Raw genomic sequence first — 12,917 nt, forward strand, 5'->3', positions numbered from 1 at the left:
AGGTGGAGTGGCCCCACCCTGTTCCAGTGCAAAACTCCAAAGTCATTATGAAAGTGTATTTGTCAAGGTAAGAGGATAGGATCTATCTTATTTACATTTGTTCACTTGATTTGTACCTCTTAAATATTTAGAAATTTTGTTTGTGGGCTTTTATTTGTACTCTTGTCCCATGCCCCGCAAATGTTAGGGGCAGGCCTGCTTACAGGGATGGTGAATGTAAGGATAGAAGTTACCAGCGCGGTGTAGACCAGTCTGATCTATTTGCTGCCATTGAATTTCCACCCTGTGTACCTTTCTCCTGCTCCTCCCGCCACGGACGCCTGCCCATCCATTAAATGCCTCTCTTCTCTCCATAGTCTTCAGTGATCCCTACTGCCCTTGGTGGCCTCTCCCTCCTCCAAACTGTGACTTTTACTGCCAGTACCAGTCTGTGGGCCCTCACCCACACTGCCTGCATCAGCCCTCCAAAAGCTATTTTGTGCCATAATCTAACTTTTAGTGTGTGTGCACACGCGCTCATGTACCATGTCCTGGGAACTGTGTTATCAGTGTTTTTCTCTTCTTTTCTTTTTAAAAAATATTTGTTTTTGAGACACACACACACACACACACACACTCACACACACACAGAGTGTGAGCAGGGGAGGGGCAGAGAGAGAGAGAGGGAGATACAGAACCTGAAGCACCCTCCAGGCCCTGAGCTGTCAGCACAGAGCCCAACATGGGGCTCCAACTCACAGACTGTGAGATCATGACCTGAGCCGAAGTCAGACGCTTAACTGACTGAGCCACCCAGGTGCGCCATCAGTGTTTTCCTTTTTTGTTGTTTATTTATTTAATTTCACACGCGTGAGAGAGAGACCGTGCAGAGCAGGGGAGAGGGGTGGAGAGAGGGGGAGAGAGAATCCCAGGCAGGCTCCATGCTTAGTGAAGAACCAGAAGCAGGGCTTGATCTCATGAGCCGTGAGATCATGACCTGAGCCAAAATAAGGAGTCGGACACTTAACTGGCTGAGCCATCCAGGTTCCCCCTGTAAGTGTTTCAATAGCACTGTCAGTGTATTATTTTATTTTTCCAGTTCCTTATAGTGTTAGGCTTGGGAAAGAATGGGTGTGAAGTTAGCCAAAGACTTAGGGTTGATGCTGGCCCTGCCCCTTATTAGCTATATGACCCTGAGCAAGTTAACCACTCTGAGTCTCAGATTTCTCATATATAAAACAGGATAATAAGGCCTGCTTGGCAGGGTGTTATGAACATAAGAGGTAATATATATAAAGGGCCTGACAAAGTAGGCAGTAAATAAAATGTTAACCATAATAATTATATTCTTGCACATAATATATTAATAGTTTACATTTTTATGTGCCTATTATATTGTTAATATAACAATTATAATTATGTATTATTAAAGGCCTTACATAAATTAAACAATTGAATGGGATGATCAGGAGGCCTGAGAAGCCTAAGGCAATGGACATGGAATCCTGACTCGAGGCTTTTCTGACTGGGAGAGACCGAGGAAGCCTCCGCCTGAGCTGCTTTGGGGAGGTGATTCCTGGAACCCGTGGTTCCTCCCTGGGCATTTGGCATAGGAGTGAGCAGTACAGGACTCAGATTTAATCCTTCCACGTGGCTAAAGCCTCTTGACCCTGGGCACTTCATTGAGCCATGCCAGCCACACCCTTGGCACAAGCCCATCTCTGCCCCGCTCACAGAGGCAGCTGTGCACCAGGCACCGCCTCCATCTGCTGCAGAGTTGGCCAGTCTTCCCAAGTGGCTCCCCTGCTAGGACACATCCCGGAGTGCCTGCCTGTGAGAAACCATGGGAACGGAGGGCTGGGGGAATAGGAGACACTGGATCCCAGCTCCCAGGACCACCCACCCTGACCTCCTCCCCTATGATTATTAAACACATATTTCCGAGGGATTAGCAACTATGCCAGGGATGTTGATCGCTAAGTCTCAGTCAAACCAATGGTTTTAATCACTAGCTGCAGCCACATTAACATTATTAACTAATGAACAGCCTGCTAAGTTGGGGGTGGGTACAGAGTGAGGGGTTGGGGTGAAAAGGGAGGCACCTGCTGTATGACTGAGCCAAGGGGCCACCCTGGGAGAGTGGTTCAAAACTGCACCCTCCCCCCCACCCCCCCGTAATTAGGAGACAAGCTCCTTAGGGGACTGAAGACATTGGTTTGAGGATAGGGAGCCTGTGTCCGGGCATTCTGGATTACCCTCAATTAGGCTCCCTGTGGGAATGTCACGGAGCAGGGAGCTCGCCTATCTATGCTTGGCCAAGTTTCTAGACAGGGGTTCCCTGTAAAGACCTTGCTCTTGGCTCACCAGTGTGTGCAAAAGTGCAGGAGATTCAGACTCAGCCCTTCCCATCATCCCACAGCAGAGGTGATTGCTAAGTCCACTCCTAGTCTTACCTCCCTCTCTCCCAGCCAGGCTACTGTTCTGTTTTTTAGCAAGCAACTGTAAATTATTAGCCAATGGGAGAAAACTGGCCACTGGCGCACTCAGGTTCCCTTTGTCTGGGAGCATTGAGAGAGCAGATGGGAAGTTAAGAAAGCAGGAAGGGCACAGCCCAAGAAAATGATAGGAGGAGAAAACAGAGGCAGCTGAGGTGGTGGAGGGAGAACAGAAACTGGGGAGAGTCTAGAGACCCCTCTGGCCCCTAGGAACCCCCTAGGAAAGAAGGTAGTCAACTCAGAGTAGACTTGTCCTTATAGATCATGCTTGGAAACTTTTGTGTTTAACAACTGGTTACTGAAGACTTGGGCCTGTTACCTGTTCTCATGCCTCTCTCCCCAGCTCTCTCTCTCCTCTTCCCTGTGTTTCTTTGCTTCCTTTGTTCCTGCCCTAGCGAATGGCTAAGCCCTGGAGTTGGTTTCCACTTCACCTGGTGCAGATTTTTTTTTCCTTGGGAGACTCCTGGGAGCTCTGCCCCCACCCAGGCCATGGGGTCTGCACGCTTGCTAAGAGCCCCTATGGAGCAAGCTCGCCTGGATAGAGAGTATCTCCTCTTCTCTGGGTGCACACCTGTGCTAGGCACTGAGGAACAAGTCACAGAAAAAGGGGACCAACTAGAACCTGCAGGAATTCAGAAGTAAGAAAGGTGCAGATTCCAGAGCCAAATGGAGCCCAGTGTAAGTTCAAATAGCTGGGTGCACATTCAGCCAATCAGATTAAAAGAAAAGGGGGTGAGGTGCCTGGGTGGCTCAGTTGGTTGAGTGACTCTTTGATTTTGGCTCAGGGCATGATCTCTTGGTTTGTGAGATCGAGTCCTGTGTCGGCCTCCAGGCTCTGTGTGCTGACAGAGCAAACCTGCTTGGAATTTTCTTTCTCCCTCTCTCTCTCTGCCTCTCCCCTGCTCATGCTGCTCCCCTCCCCATCTCAAAACAAAACAAAAACCAAAAAAACCTTAGAAAAGAAAAGCAGGGGCACCTGGGTGGCTCAGTTGGTTAAGCATCCAACTCTTAGTTTCGGCTCAGGTCATGATCTCATGGTTTTGTGGGTTCGAGCCCCACGTTGGGCTCTGTGCTGACAGTGCAAAACCTGCTTGGGATTGTCCCTCTGTCTCTCTCTCTGCCCCTCCCCTGCTCATGCTGTCTTTGTCTCTAAATAAATAAATAAATAAATAAACTTAAAAAAGAAAGAAAGAAAAGCAAGGCGGGGAAGGCTCTTCTGAGGAGAGGATGGTGAGGTGGACAGTGGAGAGTTGTGTGCTTGGAGTGAGCCCATGGGTTCTAAGATGAGGGCTGGTATGGGCAGAGGGGGGATGTGGCCTAGACTTGACCCCTGGAAGCCCAGACTAAAATGTCTGGCACAAATTTGACGGGAATGGAGGCTCCTCTGTGGGGCCCTGGACAGGGAAGAAGCAGCCTCTCTTTCTGCACCAGGTAGAGGCAGGCATAGGAGAGATAGTGTCCTGGGGGCAACTGCTATGGAAACTGTCCTGTCACTCTCCCCCAGGCAACCTGATGTCTCTGAGACCCAAAGGCCCTAGCAGCCCCTCCCGTCCCCGCCCCCCCCCCCCCAAGGCACAGTCGGTGACAGAGAACCATCTCCGAAATAAACACCCTCTAAGAACAACAACCCCCAGAAACTCCAAATGACTTTGATGTCGGGGCCAAGGGTTTTGACTAAACAAACTGGAAGCGATTTAGGCCGGGAACGCTGGCTGCCTGCTGAGGCGGCTGCACTAGGGAATTGATCAGGCCACCAGGAGCTAGTAGGGGACTCTACCCTCCCTGTGTGCTCCCTCCCCGCCCCCCCAACCAGCCACCTGGGAACCTCAGAAACCAGTCCCGAGAGGCATAGCTGTGTGCATGTTCCCCAGTTTCCTCCTTCCTCCCGCCAGAGGGGCTGGACCATCTAAGGACACCAAGTCCACCCAGCGAATGCGGGGCTATGAAGAGCACAGTCAGGCCTTGTCCTCCTCATCTCTTCCCACACAAGCCCCCAGAGCACACATCCACTGCCCTTCATTTCCAGCATGTCTTCTCCCCAGCTAGTCCTTATTTCCAATGTCTCTATAAGGAACAGCTCATTCTGGGAATGAATCCTGCCCCCATCTGAAAAGTCCTCAGCCCTGCAACAGCCACCTTGCTCTGGCACTGACATTGGCACTGCTCGGAGCATCATTGATTTTCTCCTTAGAGGGTGGCCTCTGTGAGGGCAGGAACTATGACTTGTCCATCTCTGCGTCCCCTCTGATATCTGGCATAGTGTCTGATGAAGGTAGCTAGGAAGTACGTTTGGTGAGTGAGCAAATAAATTACCACTTGGGGGACACATGGGGGGGGGTTAAAGTCCTTGCTCTACCATAAGGTCATTTCCTCTGCAAAAAACAATTCTCAGCTCATAAGTAGTGTTATATACATACATACATACATACATACATACATTAAACTGTTGATACCAAATGTGTGTGAAGTGCCCAGCCCAGGGGTGGAGCCTGCAGCAGGTATATCATGACCGGCCATAACTGCTGTTATGATTTAGGCTGCGTCCCAACTGGACTGTATCTCATTTGTAGCAAAAAGAACCTACATTTGTGAATGTGCATAGAGAGGCTTAGACGAAAGGGGCTTGATTCAGACAGGAAGGTAATAGCAGCTCCCTCCCTTGCCCAACCTTGCAAGTGCAGAGAAAGCAGAGCTGTTCTGGTATGTGATGCCTTTCTCCATTAGACAGATGGGGGGAACTGGGGCTTATCTGTACCCCTGAAAAGAGACCCTCTGCCCTGTAAGAAGATTCCCCTTTGCTCTTTCCTCTGACTGTCCTCCGGCTGTTTCTATCCTTCATAGCCTCTTGCTGAAGGCCATCTGCCTTCCTGCCTTTTTTTTTTTTAATCTTAATTACTGTTTTACATTTAATCGCTAAGTCTTGAGTAATAAGATCCAAAAAGAACTACTGAGGTCTCCCCAGGCTAGGCTGACTCTCACAAAGGAAAATAAAACAAGGCAGCCACTCACAGAGACCCAGACACACACTTACACACTTTCTTACACAGATACACACATGCAAGGTCCAGTACACTAACAAAGAAGTACAAGGGAAACAGGCAGATCACACAAACACATATGTACACATTTAGATATACACACATACTGTCTCAAACACAAGCGCGCACACACACACACACACACACACACACAGTACCAACAAAGAAACCCCAACAAAGTAGCTCGCGCACATGGACTCACAGGAGGCCCGATGACTATACTTTAAGCTTCACCTCCCAACCCAAGCCCAAAAATCTGTCTCCAATTATCTGGCCCGTGTTGGGAGCAACAGGAAATCCAGAGCTGCCTCTGTCTTCTGGGGGAGATGCCGGGATTTCAGCCATTTCTCCATCGTTGGATAACAAAAGACTTCTGGCCTTGTGTCTTTCTCCCTGCTTCCAAGTCAGCTGGGGCTAGAAGGGTGTGGGTGGGGGCTGGAGGGGGTGCAAAACTAAGCCTAAGAACATCTTGACTAAGAACAGCTTGGCGAGCCTGGGAAAGGGGCCAGGGGTTTATACGCCCTGAGTATGAGCCTTTCCAACTTTGCCCAAAATAATGAATAGGGCACTGGCTTGGGTCAAGAATAGGGGCCTACAGTGGCGACCTTGGAATCAATAATGACCCTAGACACCAGCCTCATAAGGTGGACAACGCAGCATAGTGGAACAACCACCAGACTTGTGATCAGACCTGGGCTCCGGTCCCAAATCTGCAGTGAGCCGGCTGCCAGTGGTCTCACTTCTCAGAGCCTCACTTAGAAAATGGAGGTAGTACCAGTGACCACCTTATAGAATGTGAGTGGGGCCAAGAACTTGTGTAGCTGGGGAAAGTGACCACGCAGGTGTTCTTACTGGCTATGGGATGGTCTCCCAACCATCCGACCTCCCCCTAAAATAGGAAGCTGTCCTTGTCTTCTCCAGATGCACTGGCTATTCCCATAGAAGAGAAAATACTGTTTTGAGAAACCTGGTTCTACTTCTTCATCCCCATTCCCTGATTAGATGGAGCGGCTCTCACCATCTAGTAGCTGTCCTACTTGACTGCATAGCCCACACTCCAACACGTCCAGTCCCTGTGTTCCTCATGTCAAAGACAGTGGCTTGGAGCGGTGGAAAGGCCACTGAATTGGGGGTCTTTCCTGTTTCCTAACCCAAAGGCAGTTTCCCCTAATCCAGCCCAGCCTTAACTTCCTTGGGCAATGGACACTCTCTCCACATAGCTTTGTATGGAGGAGTGTTAGAAATTGTGACCACAGGGGCACCTGGCTGGCTCAGTGGGAAGAGCCTGAGACTCTTGATCTTGGGGTGGTGGGTTCGGGCCCCATGTTGGGTGTAGAGATTACTTAAAAATAAAACCTTAAAAAAAAACAAAGAAAGAAATCATGCCCACATATATGTGATGGTTCCCACAAGGGCTTTAAGGAAGGAGCTTCAGAAAGACACTTGACATGACCCCAGTCCCCTCTCTGTGGCTTCAGCACTCTGTAGGATTTGCAGTTGGGAACACACTCTCTATGAAATAATATTTAACTGTTTTAGTCAAAAGTTCCTCTATGGGACGTGGGTTCCTAGAGACCAAACTTTGTCTCCCCCATCAGACAGGGAGTTCCGGGTCATGCTCTCAACATTCCAGTCAGGTCCCAGCCGTGGCATGTGAGGAGAGCGGGACTGTGTGCTGTGCTAGAAGGGCAGAGGGTCTTCACTGGGTACCCCCTCCTCAGCCTGTGGAAAGGAACAAGTTTACTCTTTTTCTTTTTAAGTTCTTATTTCTTTATTTTGAGAGAGAGAGACCACACACACACACACACACACACACACACACACGAGGGGGTGAGGGGTGGAGAGAGAATCCCAAGCAGGCTCAGCGCTGTCAGAACAGAGCCCAATGTGGGGCTCGAACTCAGGAACGGTGAGATCATGACCTGAGCCAAAATCAAGAGTTGGATGCTTAACTGACTGAGCCACCCAGGTGCCCCTCAACATTTGATTTTTTAACATAGGATTTTTAACATGGTATTTCCAATGTGGGGGCAAGGAGTGTGAAACAGTCCAGTTCTGGAATTAACAGGTCCCAACTCTGCTTGTCCAACCTGGCCCTCAGAGGATTGCTCAGAGCGGCCCTCAGTCCGAGCGGCCCTCCTTTGAAGGCCAGGCTGAGAGGTTCAGTTTTCCAGACTGCGGCGGGAGTGAGTCACGGTCTAACAATGTGATCTGTCAAGTGCTGCAGCTCCCTGGGCTGGTCTTGCCCACAACCTCTTGCCGCCTGGATTCTTCCTGGGCGTTCCTCAATCTTGCAAAACGTGGAGATCATGCTGGCGGCTTTTCTGTGTACTCCCCACCATCCCCAGAGCCAGTTTACTTTTGGTACAGCAGACCTAATAAGGGCACCCAGCCAAAGAGATGGGCCCGAGGTGGGAAATGCTGGAATTATGGGGCACCTTTTCCAGAATTTGAGTCCTGACTCAGAGAGTTAAGAATTAGGGCAGAGGGAGAGCAGGAAAAGAAACTGAGGTCTAGTGTGGCAAAGTAGACCAGACGGGCACGGCATTTACTACAAGAGGTTAAGAGTGTCTGTATAGTAAAAACCACTGAACGGTATACTTTATGTTTTTTTTAATGTTTATTTCCTTATTATGAGAGGGAGAGAGAGAGAGCGAGCAGAGGAGGGGCAGAGAGAGGGGGAGACGAACCCCAAGCAGATTGCGCACCATCAGCCTGGGAGCCCAATGCAGGGCTTGAACTCATGAACCGTGAGATCATGACCTGAGCTGAAATCAAGAGTCAAACAAACAACCAACTGAGCTACCCAGGTGCCCTAAACTGTACACTTTAAAAGTGTGAACTTTGTGATATGTATATTATATATATCAATAAAACTGGTTTGTGGGTTTTTTTTAAATGAGTGAGTCAGCAGTAGGTAACTCTGTCCCCACAGGGAGGTAATGCTGGTTGTGTGGGGTGAATAGGGATTAGGATAAGATGTTTAGAAGGACCCGGCTGCCTCCAGGTTTGAGTGAATCTGGGATTAAAGCAATGGGACCTATGCAGAGGGTGAGGTTGGGACAAGTCCCCACTCATGGAGATCCAAGGCCCGTCCAGAATTTGTCAGCCCTACTACGAAGCCTTCAACCTCCATATTGGACACCCTGGAACACCACCATCCAAGTGACCCCTTCCACTGATTCAGAGAACACCGTACAGTTTCCCAACAACGTTGAGACCCACCCAGAGCAAACTAAGTATGCATTTAACCTCATTTAGGGCTTATTATTACATCTTCACTCTTTTTTTTCTTCTGCTTTTAACTCTCATCTTTAATTTATGCTACTTTGCATCTTCTGTATCTTGTAAGCCTCTGTAAACCCATCGCACAGCAAGGCAGGATATAAATAACATTTTGAAAATAAAATTTACAGGGGCGCCTGGGTGACTCAGTTGGTTAAGCGTCCAACTTTGGCTCAGGTCATGCTCTCACAGTTCGTGAGTTTGCGCCCCGCATCGGGCTCTCTGCTATCAGCCTGCTTTGGATCCTCTGTCCCCTTCCCTCTCTGTCCCTTCCCCACTTGTGCACGTGCATGCTCTCTCTCAAAAATAAATAAACTTAAAAATACGTATAATTTGCAAAATGCTCTCATGTACATTTTTTCTTTTGGTGCTCAGAACAGTCCATGTGGAAGGTAAAGGTAAAGCTATTGCTATTTTTAGGCCGAGAGAGACTGAGGGACCTGGTCAAGCCATTGAATGGTGGAGTATGAACCAAAACTCGTGCTCAAACTCTGAGGTACCACTCTGTCCTCTGAAGAAGGCACCATAAGAAAGCCCTGGAGAAGGACCAGGTTGACTTCTTGTGGCCTTGCCAGTGCACACATCACCACCCAACATTGCTGACAGGCCTTTTAAGAGAGAAGCATCTGTGCCTGTCTGCCTCAGGGGAAGGAGAGAGATGGCTTTCCATTTCTCCTTCCAAGAACTCAAAGTGAACAAATGCTCCTCCTTCCATCAGACATAGTCACCACGCTCCCTTCACTCCGAAAAAGGGCAAACAGGACACTATTCTCCCAAGCCGTAGGCACAGGGTCCTGTTGTTCTCTGTAGGGCTGATAGGATTTCCTCACTTTATTGGGGTGGCTCTGCTTTAAGATCCCTTTCAGAAGAGGGTCTACAGGGATGGCTGCAGCGGTTGTGGAAATGGGTCCCAAACTCTTCTCATTTCTCAAACTCAAAGTAGGAAAGAAAACAGGCCACACGTCAAGGAAAGCCTGCTCTCTAACAAACATTGACCAACTGTAGGTGACCCAAAGATGGGTCACACAGTCTCTGCTTTCCAGTCTTCAGTTTGAGGTGCGGCAGGAATGAGGATGTCAGCAGACATGAGTTATGAGAGAAATATAAACAACAAAGCCCTACTGAGGAGCTGAGCTGGAAATCTGGGGGATCTGAACAGGAGTCTTTGGGGCCAATTACATTTGGAAAGGACCCAGAAGGATATGTAAATTTATCTTCTTTCTAGAAACTTATTACCCTTACTTTTTAAACAAAGGGTGGGGTGGGGGGAGAGACAGAGAGAGAGAGATTGAAGCAGGCATAAGTGATGGAAGGGGAGCAAAGAGGAAGGTGTTCTAGGCACAGGAGGCCCTGCAGGGGCAGAAGCACAGGGATGGAATGTAGGCGCACTTGAGAAGCATTGAGTAATTCAGTTTGATTGGAGCATGAGGTAGTGGAAAGGACTGGAAAGGTAGACCAGAGCCATATCACCATGGGGGCCCCTAAATTCCAAGCTAAGGAATTTGCACTTCATTTAGTAGGCCACAGGGAACCTCCACAAGTGACTGGATTACCAGTGTGCTTTAGGAGAGAAACTCCAGCAGTCGTGCGTGGGATGAACTAGAGGTAGAGGTCCCGTTAGCTCAGCTACTAGAGAATGATGCGGGCCTTCATACAGACGCCATGCTTGGGTATTGGAGGGCAGAAAGATATTCATTCAAAAGTCCCATGTCTTGATTCCATCTTTATTCAGAGGACAGATACAAAGATGAACAAAGACGCCAGCCCTAAGCTGATTCATATATAGCCTTATGGAGAAAGCAAGTAAAGGAGCAGCTAAACGGTAACAGGGTTAAGTGCATCACAGGGTCAAGTGCTCTGGGACTGCAAAAAAAGGGGGAGTTGAGAAACGGTTCAGAGGTTTCCCATGTAGAAAAGAACACCGATCCTAACATCTTTTTCTTCCCCACTTTCATCTAAATAGTACTGCTCATAGATGCATTTATGTTTAGCTGACATCTAATCTGAGGAAGTTTCAACCGGCCACTCATTGAGCAAATAACACCCCTGAACGCAGACAAGTGTCCAGGTACCTGCTCTTTGTTCATCTTCCTCACACCTAGAGGGGAAGGATGGGAAAACTGAAGCAGTGACTGACCCATTGGACTGGATGGTTTGTGAAGCCCCAGGTCTCAGGGCTAATTCTGACCTTAAGACACGTCCCCACCTCTCAGCTTTGCTTAATTGGGTTACAGGAATTAGTCTTGAGAACAGAGAAAAGGCAAGAAACCACATTCTCCTCACTCTTAAGCCTCTAAAGAAGAGGTCAAGTGAGGTCGCCCCTGCTTGACCTGGTGAGGATGGCCAAGCAAGGAAAATGGCTGCTTGGGAGGCATGATAAGGCAGGCCAGCATGGGACAGGCAGAAAAGACTGTGAAAGTCAGACCAGGGACAGCGGGAGGAGAAGATGCCCCAACATGGTGCCTGGCACATGGGAGACACCTGCTAATTAATTACAGATTGCATGAATGAATCCCAGAGGTCAGGGAATCCTCATTTCAAGAGAAATGTAATTATAACCGTGGTGAAACCATCTTTCACCTATGGGAAAGGCAAAGATCAGAAGTCTTGATAAGATTCTGTGTTAGTGAGGGTGTAGGAAACATACCCTCCAATGCCCTGCTGATGCAGCCATAAACAGGCAGCTTCTATGCAAGGCAATTTAGCAGTATTGATCAGCATTACAAATGTGTGTAATTTGTATTGAGGCAAGCAATCTCATTTCTGCGAACTTATCCTGCAGATACGCACATGTGCAAAGTGACCTACGTACAGTGTATTTATCTGCAGCTTTGCTTGTAATGGTACAAGATAGAAAATAATAGGGATCTGGTTAAATTGATTATGGTTTATCCATTCAATTCAATACAGGTATTATGAATTATGACGAGGACTGATCTGCTACATAAATTACCCCCAGAAGCTACAGGAAAAATAGTGTGCATAGTATGGTACCATTTGCATGAGCAGTAAAAAACAACGCGTGCATGTTTGTATGCTATCATTTGTGTGGGAAGAAGAATACATATTTGCTTACATAAGCACAGACTATCTCTAGAAAGAAACACTAGAAAACTTCTTGGGTTTGCCCCCCAGGATGATGAGCTGGGTAACTGGGGAGCAGGTACCTTGTATACTCATTTTTACCTTTAAAATTTTGTACTATGTACAAGTAGTGCTTACAAAAAAACTTTTTTTTTTTTTTAAAATATAAACAAATTAAAAAGAAAGGAACAGTCAGGGAAGCTTCTGGTTGTTTCCTCCAGCAGGGGCTCCCAGGGCAGCACGTCCCTGTGTGCTAGTCTATAGCACCCCCTGGTGCTGTCTGTGAGCACGCACTGCGCAGAGAAGGTGTGGGGGTGACAGGGCAGGGGATTCTTTGAGGAACACTGGGGTTTCTTTTTAAAAAAAAAAAAGAGAGAGGAAAGGATAGTGTACAATATTGGAGCCAGAGGAGACTCAGAAAGGACAGTGGCATCAGAGATGTAGCGGGAGAGGCGCTGGGAATGAGCGGTCCTGGGTTCGAGTCCTGACTCTGCCCTCACCCTGCTGTGTGCCCTTGGACACATGACCCTCTTAGTAAGTCTCAGCTCTTACCCCATAAACTGCTCTGATAATATCTACCTCTAGGGTTGTTTTGAAGATCAAATAGGGTATGGAGTATGAACAGTGCTTTGGGATTGGAAAAGAGCTATAAAAATCTAGGGGATTATTTTTTAACTAGCCCCTCTCGTTTTATGAGGAAATAAGAGGTAGTATAGGGCAGTGGTTAAGACAAGGACTCCCCAGCCAGAACTGCTGCACTTGGAAGCCCCGTTTAACCACCCACTGGCTTGGGTGATCTAGGGAAAATTACTTAAATTGGAGACCTCCATTTTTTGTCTGTCAAATAGTGTTAATAATAACATTCTCAGGGTGCCTGGGTGGCTCAGCCGGTTAAGCATCTAACTCGGACTCAGGCAGTGATCTCACAGTGAGTTCCATCCCTGCTTTGGGCTCTCTGCTGTCAACATGGCACCCACTTCAGATCTTCTGTTTCCCTCTCTCTGTGTTCCTCCCCCGCTCTCTCTCTCAAAAATAA

At 48.2% G+C, this 12,917-nt stretch overlaps 1 long non-coding RNA gene across 6 annotated transcripts in view; it reads right to left on the minus strand.

Annotated features, from left to right (window-relative positions):
- The window catches only part of LOC113596292 (uncharacterized), a 100,113-nt gene that overhangs the window by 62,038 nt on the left and 25,158 nt on the right, over nucleotides 1–12,917 (minus strand). The window lies entirely within an intron of this gene.

The sequence above is a fragment of the Acinonyx jubatus genome, chromosome E1 (genome assembly GCF_027475565.1).
Source record: "Acinonyx jubatus isolate Ajub_Pintada_27869175 chromosome E1, VMU_Ajub_asm_v1.0, whole genome shotgun sequence".
Classification (NCBI taxonomy): domain Eukaryota; kingdom Metazoa; phylum Chordata; class Mammalia; order Carnivora; family Felidae; genus Acinonyx; species Acinonyx jubatus.